Genomic DNA, 9,236 nt, shown 5'->3' with positions numbered 1-9,236 from the left:
GAAACATTCAGCCAGTAGAACAGCTGTCGCTACTATAATATGGAAGGTTACAAAATAAGAATGGAGCGCTTTGGTCTCCTACCTTTGTTTTTTTCCCCCTCTGTTTCTCAAAACGCTACACTGTATGCTTGTAACAATTTTTGTTACATTTCTTACGATTTCTCAGACTCATTTGTCGTTTTCTCTCGCGGCATCTGATCTGCGTTTCTGTTGACTTGGTTTCGACTAGATTTAGTTTTGTTTCATGTTCTGCCATGTTTTTCTGTGTCCTTTGTGCGTGACTTATCAACTCGTTAGGTTCTCATTTCCACCTGTTCTCATCCGCCCTCTTCGTTGTGTCAACCAATCAGCTCCCTCCAGCCACTCTTGTCTTGTCCAGGTGTGCGTCGTTGCCTCGTCAGTTTGTTTGTATTTTGTTCCTTGCTTTCTTCCAGTCTGTCTGTTTGTTGCTGTTGCTCCCGTCGCGTCAAGATTCCCTGTAGTTCGAAGTGGTGAGTGATTTGGTTCGCTGTGTTCCTTTCTTAATTTGAGTCTTGTTTGCCTTTTTGTTCTTGAAACTTGAAATTTAACCTAAACTCCGGTCTTGCCTCCCTGCTTCACTATGCTCGAGTCCTCCACTTTTGCTTTCAACACTACGAAAACCCAAATACCCGACATTTTGCTTGAAACAATACTACTGTCGTAACGATATGACTTCTCATTTATGAATTTTATCACAACTTCCGACTTTTCTCATACACTTCATTACTTCTTTTTAATCATAACAATGACTTTATTCTCATCACATCTTTTTTTCTTCCAACACTGCAAATGTATTATAGTAACGTTTGTCTTGTGATTTTTGTTTTATTTATTTTTTTCCTGACATAAGTTGTCAGGAAAAAAAAAAAATCTTGTACAAATTCCTTGACCTCACAAGGAATTTGTATAAGATTTATTTTTTTTCTCACAACAGTATGGCTTTTTTGTAACATTCTGACTTTTTAAAATGTTTTCACTTATTTTCATTAACTTTTTTCATAACATGAATATATTCCTAACATTATCACTTTATTTTCATTTTAATAACCTTTTTCTTTAACATTACAAATGTACTCGTGATATTACCTTTTTTTTTTTTTTTTTTTCTCTTGGAATGTGACAATTTGTGTAATATTAAAACTTAATTCGGGTAAATCTAAGATTTTGTTTCTTGTAAAAATAAAAACCAACATGCCTTATACATTATTCATAACTGTACAACCTTTTTCTCGTAACTGTACACTTTTTAAAATGTTTTCCGTTAGGACAACCCCCTCCCCCAAAAACAAAGATTACAATTTTACTCTAATCATACATCCTCATTTAACCATTTCTTTGTAACATGTTGTCTCATAACGTCTCCACTTTATTTTCCGAACTGTGCAACTTTTTTTTTTAACCAATTTGACCAATTTCACTCTGCACATAAAAGCTAACCTGTCAGTCCAGCACCAGGAAATAATCCTGTTGAGCAAAGATGTCAATTTTTTTGTTCACGTGCACCCAAAAAAAAACCAAGCACAACTTCTGATGATTAGAGAAGAAAAATGCATCTAAAAGGAGCTTTAAATGTTTAATGAGAGCACATGACGACTTCTGCGCCTTCGTACACGTCTGCGTCACCGCCTTGTAATCCTCTCGAAAATGAATTCTCCCTTCTCGCTTCTCCTTACACGCATGTCGTAGATATGTTAGGACATCAGGAAATGTCAGGAAACGTGTACTTGGCTGAGCGGCGGCGGGGTACGCAGTGTTGCCGCAAAAGCAGGAGGCAATTATAGCAAGAATGTGTTCGTGGGCCGTACCTGACACACAATTTCTATTGGTTTGAGCTTAAAAGTCACGGCTGTAACACGATTCGAGAAGACGTACACCGAACCTTCGTTTACCGACACACACAGTAAGAAGGAAACAGTTTGTGCATCATGATAATTCAACTGGCAGCCTGCGGGCACACTTTGAATGGCCCCTCAGTTAATTTTAGGAGGGGAAAAAAGTTGGGGGCAATTTTTATTTATTTATTTATTTATTTATTTATTTTTTTTTTTTTTAAACGTGGTAGACTAAATGCGGCCAGCACCCACACTTGGAGTAGCCCCTAGATTGTTTAAAAATATAAATTTTGCGGGAGCACTGACAAAAAATTGTGGCCCCCGCCATCATTTACGTTGCCCATCCCTGAATTAAAAAGTTTGTAATGAATTTTTTATATATATATATATATATATATGCATGCATATTGTATGCATCGTGATTTCATATTTCGGTGTCCATTGATTGACATTGTCCTCCTCCAGCTGTGTGCCTTGGCCATTAAAGAAAATATAATACAGACATACAAAATACACGAAGATGAGTTTCACAACTAAGTGATTCAGTAAGCAGCAATATTTTATGGTTAATATTCCGGTGGACCTACCGAGTTATAATAAATATTCCTTTTCAAAGCTTAACGAAAATGAGGCGGACGGACAGATGGACGGAAAATGTTCGCGCAAAATTAGCTGCAATCCTGCTGCAACACTTCAATTCCCTCATCCCCTTTGTTGTTGACGGATTTTTCTGGGATATTTTTCAGATGAGAGAAGCGGGTTGTGAGCTGCCGCTGCTATACGGAGGCGGGCGGGGGTCATGCCGCCTGACAAGATGGCACTTTGTCTTCTGCACATCAAAAGGCGCTTGAGGATTGCACTCAGTCAACACTTCATTGAAGGGGCTTCAATCAGGTGGGTTTGCGCATGCTTAAAAGCTAATGACCACAACGTCTAGACGCGTTCGACAAAGTCACAGTGCTCCGGAATGACGTACAATTAAAATGCTCATTTTCACAACTTTTTGTTCAGGTATGATGGAAGGAAATGCATGCATCTCCTTTTTTAGCCCCAAAACATTTTTTAAACTGGAGATTGATGGGAAAATTCATGATTATTATTAGGGTTTTTAAAATTTACTACTTTTTTTTTTTAATTAAAAGAGCAAAAATTTTCAAATGAAAATAATTTATGGTGTTTTCCTGGCTTTTTTTTTTAAAACTTTTTTGCTGAAAAACTCAACTTTTCACGCTTTTTGTGCTTCGGTGCAATCTTGCGGCATCTTGGTACCAAGGAACTATGTTGAAGTGAGTTGAGGACCAAGTATTTTTTTTTTTTTTTTTTTTTTTTTTTTTTTAAGAAAACCACACGCACAAACAGAGTATGGAGGGGGGGGGGGGGGGGGGGGAAGCACACATCAGTGACTTTTCCGAGTCTTTCTGCCTCTGGTCTCAAGTGGCTTTCTGGCCGACACCCTGACATGAAGACGGCAAGCAACGGAGAAGAAAACCTCCACTACTGTTGCTAGGTCACTCAACACTGCTCCGAGTGCCGTATTTAACTTGGCACTGACACACACACACACACACACACACACCTGATTAACGGGACAGAAATACTTTTTTTTTTTTTTTTTTTTTTGTTGTTGGGACATTTTAGGCCATGAATGACCAATTGGATTTTGCTACCAATAAGTGAGCTAACTAATAAATGCTAGCTGTTGTAAGATCATGCTACTCGTGCTAAAGTTTAAAAATGTATTTAATGCACCTTTTCTTGCAGCCCTTACATTTAGCTCTGGTATTATCTTTACTCCCTCTGTGAGTTTTGGGATGCCGACAAGACCCTTTTTTCAGGGAGCTCGTCTGCCTCCTTCCTCCTCGTGGTGGTGAGCGGCTGGCGTGTAGCGGACATTTTTTTTTTCTTCTGGCGCGTCTGATGCTTAGCTTGTTAGCGATGCCCTCTTGCCTGCTCCCACGAGGGCAGAGCAAAATGTCAATGATGTGGCAGCAAAGAAGAGCCGAACCCGCTGGGTTTGTTTGATAGGCGATCACCAAAGGCTGCAACAACAAATGAATGCTGCTAAAAATCGATAACCTGTTGGTTACGAAGTTCATTATCTATTTTTTTTGTCGTGTGATTATTTGCGCTGAAAATATTGTCCCCTGTTATTCCCGACAGAGGTGGGGGTTGTCGTCGGGGGTGGCCAGTGAAGTGGGCCCCCGTATTTCCGCCCCTGGGCAAGTTGACCACAAAAACTAAGAAAAAAAACAAATCACATTTGGTTTTAATGGACTTTTGAGGTGGCTTTTCCCCTAAATTGTCGCACTTTTGGGGGCGTTTCAGAAAATGTAGGCCACACGCAAGTTCCCGCGGGCACGAGTCGTCGCTACTTTCGACCTCTGATTTAAAAACTAATCTGTCCCCTTAGATAGCGCTCAGAAGTAGAGCGGAAAGTGCGCCGCTAAACCCTTTTGAACATCTGTTATTGGACGCCACTTGTCAGACACCAAATGAAAAGCCTCAGAGGAAAAATGCGAAACTAAAAAAGGCAGCAGATCGTCATCACTCTCCAGAGGCCAGAATGTGGTGCATGTAGCGACACAAGCTAACGGGCGACAGATTTATACGGTGCCACTCAAAGCTGATTGCTCAAGTTTGTGTGTGTGTGTGTGTGTGTGTGTGTGTGTGGTTGTGTTGTCTTTTTGTCAGTTTTGTTTTTTTGGCTGTGTATTGTTTGCGTTTTTGAGGTTGCATGTTTGGTTGTGTGCCTGGTTGGTTGTTTTTTATGTAATGGTGTGTATTGTTTTTGTCGTTTAGTTTTTGTTCCTGGTTGTTTGTTGTTAGTTATTGTTGAGTGCTGTTTGTGTCAGTGTTTTGTGTCGTGGGTGTGTGTTGGTGGTTTGTCTGTATTTTGTTTCACTGTGTGGTGTTTTTGTGGCTTGTGTGTTGTTGGTTGTGGTGTTTTGTTTTTGTGGCTTGTGTGTTTGGTTGTGTTTGTGTGCCTGTGTTGTTTGCTGTTCTACTGTTGTATGTGTTTTTGTCTGTGTCTGACAGCTGTTTTTGTGGCTTCTGTTTTTTTTTTTTTTTTTTTTTTTTTTTTTTTTTTTTTTTTTTTTTGTGGTTGTGTTGGTAGTTTTTTGTTGTCTGTGTTTTGGCCGTTTCTTTTTTCTTTTTTTATGGTATGTTTTTGTGTGCTGTGACGAGGGCATTGTTTTTGTGCTTTGTGTTTGTATGTGACGAAAGCTTGTCTTTTATGCAGCCAAAAACGATCGTGAGATACATTGTCATACTTGTTTTTTTTTTTTGGGGTGGGGGGGAAGGTAAAATATATATTTTTTTAAATTTTATTTTGTATATATATATATATATATATTTTTTTTTTTTTTTTTTTTTTGAGGGTTTGAAAAGACTATGCGGATGACCATATAGCTTTCTCCTGAGTCTGGATCCATATATCTGATATCTCTTCCACATAGCCCGCCCTCCTTTCTGTTTTCGTGGCCTCGCTGGTTCTGATTAACTTTGCTTTCTACCTCACAAATCTGGCAAATGGAGACCCGCTCCAATAGAGAGGTGGCAGAACGAGCGGCCCGCATCCGTCCATCTGACCGTGCCGACGAGGCGGCGACTTGTCCTCTCGCTAATTTATATTTGCGAAAAACCCAGATGTTTTTGAACGTAGCGGGGTATGGGGCTTTTCATGGCGTTAGAATAATTTTGGATAGAAAGGTGGAAATGGTGTGACATTTCCATTTGGATTCCTTGTGATTTTCCGCAGTGGAGGCAGTTCTCAGATGTCATTTCTTGCATCCATCTTGCTCGGCAACAAGCGCAGCGCTAACTCTGCTGCCGTGTTCATGTGCGTTTAGAAGCAACAAAGTACAAACACTGTACAACTTAGGTTGATTTTTCAGGTATCTTTACATGGGTATTTATTTTTCTGATGACTTTTTACCTTTCAGTCTCTACATTTGAGAAGAGATGACTCCTTCGGTAAAATACATTGCTACGTCGATTTAAGAATGACTCGTTGCTTAAATGTTTTTATTTTTTCTGTCAATTCCTCAAAAAAGGCCAGTTGCTGGCTTAAAAATGTTCATTGCCACTCCCAGTAGAAGTTCACTATCAAAGTAAACTCGGAACAAAGAATTTGGCATTTCGTATTTTAACCAAACCACATTATCTTGCAAAAGCTTGCTATCATAACTCACAATGCGAACCGCCGTAGACAAGCTAACGAAACTAGCATCTTTGTCGCAGTAATTATGAACCTTTAAACATTATATATATGAACACAAGCGTTGGCAACACGTACAGGCGTAGTGACTGATGCACAACTTTCACATCGTGGCTTTGGAATAATTTTCCACTAGTACGTTACGAGTATCAGTAACTGATGCGTAATTTTCACATTAATACTCGCGCATATAACTCAGCTTTTGAACAATTGTCCAACGTAGTGACTGATGCATTGAATCATTCTCCACCGGATTTACATTTTCTGTACACTGTAGTGGCTGAATGCATAATTTTTCCATCAAGACTCGCGTACATAGAAATGCAGCTTTTGAGTTCCTGTCAACTGTAGTGAGTGATCGTCTACAGTAACCCTTTTCCACCATTGTGACTTTCTCCCACTTTTGGCGTTAAACTACCTGTAGTAGTCTGTTCACGAACTTTAGATTTGTTTGTTTGTTTTTGTTTTTTTTTTTCCGCCTGGATAGCGCAAAGAACAAATGGCATCCCGAGGTAAGCCGACACCAGGGTCTGTTCATCCCGCTCCCATCCAATGGGTTTGCGTTATTTGTCCCTCCTGATTGAACTCGCAGCTGGAGGAGCTCTGTTGCCCGTTGAGCGGAATACCAAAAAGCACTAGCGCCGGGCCTCTATGGGGATTTTATTTTATTTTTGTCTGGTTACCGTGGACACGGTGGAAATAATTCAGTTGAGGCGATTTTTATAATTTGGCCGTGTTGATGGAGTCGCGCCAGTGTACGACGGGAGGCTCGGCGCTAATGTACGCTGCTGAGTGACTCCGCCGTCCCGGAGTGCGCTACTACTGCCCGTCCCCGTTTGCAATCAATGCTTCGCCGACCTTTTAAGCGTCTAGCCTTTAATCGTGCTGATGAATTAATCAGGGAACTTTGGTCCTGGTCCCGGTGATTCGTTTCCGCAATCCTCTGTACAACCATAAAGAATGGGAATCTCTTTATAGCAGGGTGTGAAATAGTGCACTTCCCCCCCCCTATTTCACTTTACTATAATTCCCTTCCTCCCACATGTCAGCAGAACATACATTCAGCGTAGACTCATAGCGTTGCATGCATAATTAATCTGCCGCACTGAAGCCGGGCTTTGTTTGTGGTGCTTCAAAGCGTTGTTTATTGCTTGCCTTTCATAAACAAGGCACGTTTATTTCTGTCATGTGGAATTCTGAAAAAAGTGCCCGTAAAGGTAGCATGGAGTAAGGGCGGGACTTTGTGAGGGAGTAGTGTGCTAAGCAAATTCCAGAAAAAGTGAGCAGAGTTAGCGTGACAAAGTGCGATAGCAGTGCGCTTGCACAAAAGCCTGAAAAAGAAGCCCAGAGCGCGGCCGTGACATGCGTGATTGCAAAGTGCCACACATGCCTGAAAATGCACACCGAAAGAGTGTGATAAAGCAGTCCTGCGGCGTGCTACATAAAAGTCTGAAAAAGATGCACGGAGTGAGTCTCATCGAGTTGCTACACAAAAACCTGGAAACTAGGCACAGAGTGAGTGTGACAGCAGTATGTTACACACAAGCCTGATAATAACAGTGAGTGAGTGTAAAAGCCTGAAAAAGCACCCAGAATGAGTTTGTGAAAAGGCACAAATGCGGTGTGCTACAGAAAAGCCAGAAAAAGAAGCACTGAGTAAGAGTGCGACATTGTGTTACACAAAAGTGTGAAATCGGTGTGCTACACAAAAGCTTGATAAAGAAGCACACAGTCAGAGTGTAACATCAGTGAGTTACACAACGCTCTGAAAAACTATAGAGAATCGCTTGTCCCTTTATAGCGTCGCATTGTAAAATCTATTTTGCATGAAAGTGACTCTAGTATCAAAAGCACATGCATGTTCCCCGTACGGCGTCTTTTTGCCGCTTAAAACGAGGACTTTCTCCGACAATGGCTCGCATGCATAATTAATTTTGCCATGTTGCAAAGCGTTGTTTATCGACTCCCTTGTCGCAGTCGCTCAGTCGTAATGATGCCGGCGACCGCTCAATCCGGCCTCGCTTGTTTCAGCGGTGTCAAATGTTCCGAAAGCCCATTCGTGAGTTCGATAAGTTAAGGTTGGGATTGGGGATCAACTGCTTCTTGCCGTTCCTCAGTTAGCTCCTGGTTTAATTGTTTCCATTATGTACTAATTATATATTTATAGTGGAATTATTTACAGTTGACCATAATAACAGTGCGGAATATTATTGCTGCTGCCCTTTGTTCTGCTTATCAGTTATTTATTCACAGCTACCATTGACTCCTGCATATTTAGTATTTTGTTTCTTAATGTTCTTTCAATGCCCCAAAACGCTCGTTGGCGGTTTTCCCCTTGCTTTTCAAGAAGTTTTTTTTCCGAGTTCAGAAAAAATAAAATAAAAATCACATTAGCATATTCAGTACATAGTATTGACATTCTCATATACAGTTGCCAAATACAACCGCTGCAGACTATTCTTGCTGCCTTTTTGTTCCCAGTAATATCTCTATTGTTTATACCGAATGGAACATTCGTTTCCACAATAGTTTTGAATGAAAAGAAAAAAATCATGACTAGACTGACACAAAGATTATTCACGTGCGTAGCAACCCAGTCGGCATTAATTATTCCCCCATTTTAACTGTCTTGTCTTTGGTGACGGCCAACTGAAAAGCAAGCTGCTAATAATAGCGACGGCTGCTCAGAGAAGCGTGTCTTTGAAATGTTACATCATAGGTTTGGATTATTTTTTTATTTTTTTTTTCTTCCCCCCCCCACCCAGTTTTAATAGAGTAGACTCAGTCGAGTTTGACCTTTTGTCCTTCATCACTTTAAGCTTTAAAAAGTATCAATCTTGATGCACTTCTCCCTTCAATTTAGTAGTGTGTGCGTGCGTGTGCGCACACCAGTCCCTTTTAAGTGTGCTTCTTTAAATATTCGTACCGATGTTTATGATCCTTGGCAAGAGGAGGTGGCGTCAGAGCGCCAGCTTTCCAAGTGCGGGCGCGCACACACACACGGGGACATAGTAGCCTACAGTTGATGGAGGTGGACCACACAAAACTCACTCACTAGTAACATGCAAACATCCAAAGTTGTCCTACTAGTGTGCAGAATTGCACCCTAGTTGTTCTACTAGTGAGGACAGAGTGTACTAGTACATGGATCTTCAGCTGGTTCT

At 40.8% G+C, this 9,236-nt stretch overlaps 1 protein-coding gene across 1 annotated transcript in view; it reads left to right on the top strand.

Annotated features, from left to right (window-relative positions):
- The first annotated feature begins 2,673 nt into the window (after window positions 1–2,673).
- Window positions 2,674–9,236, top strand: part of sgcd (sarcoglycan, delta (dystrophin-associated glycoprotein)) — a 124,724-nt gene continuing 118,161 nt past the window's right edge. The window contains exon 1 of the mRNA XM_061703085.1: window positions 2,674–2,747. The gene's annotated coding sequence lies outside the window, so the exon portion shown is untranslated. The remainder of the gene's footprint in view (window positions 2,748–9,236) is intronic.

The sequence above is a fragment of the Phycodurus eques genome, chromosome 17, assembly GCF_024500275.1.
Source record: "Phycodurus eques isolate BA_2022a chromosome 17, UOR_Pequ_1.1, whole genome shotgun sequence".
Taxonomy (NCBI): Eukaryota; Metazoa; Chordata; class Actinopteri; order Syngnathiformes; family Syngnathidae; genus Phycodurus; species Phycodurus eques.
This window is presented reverse-complemented; position numbering and strand designations above follow the sequence as displayed.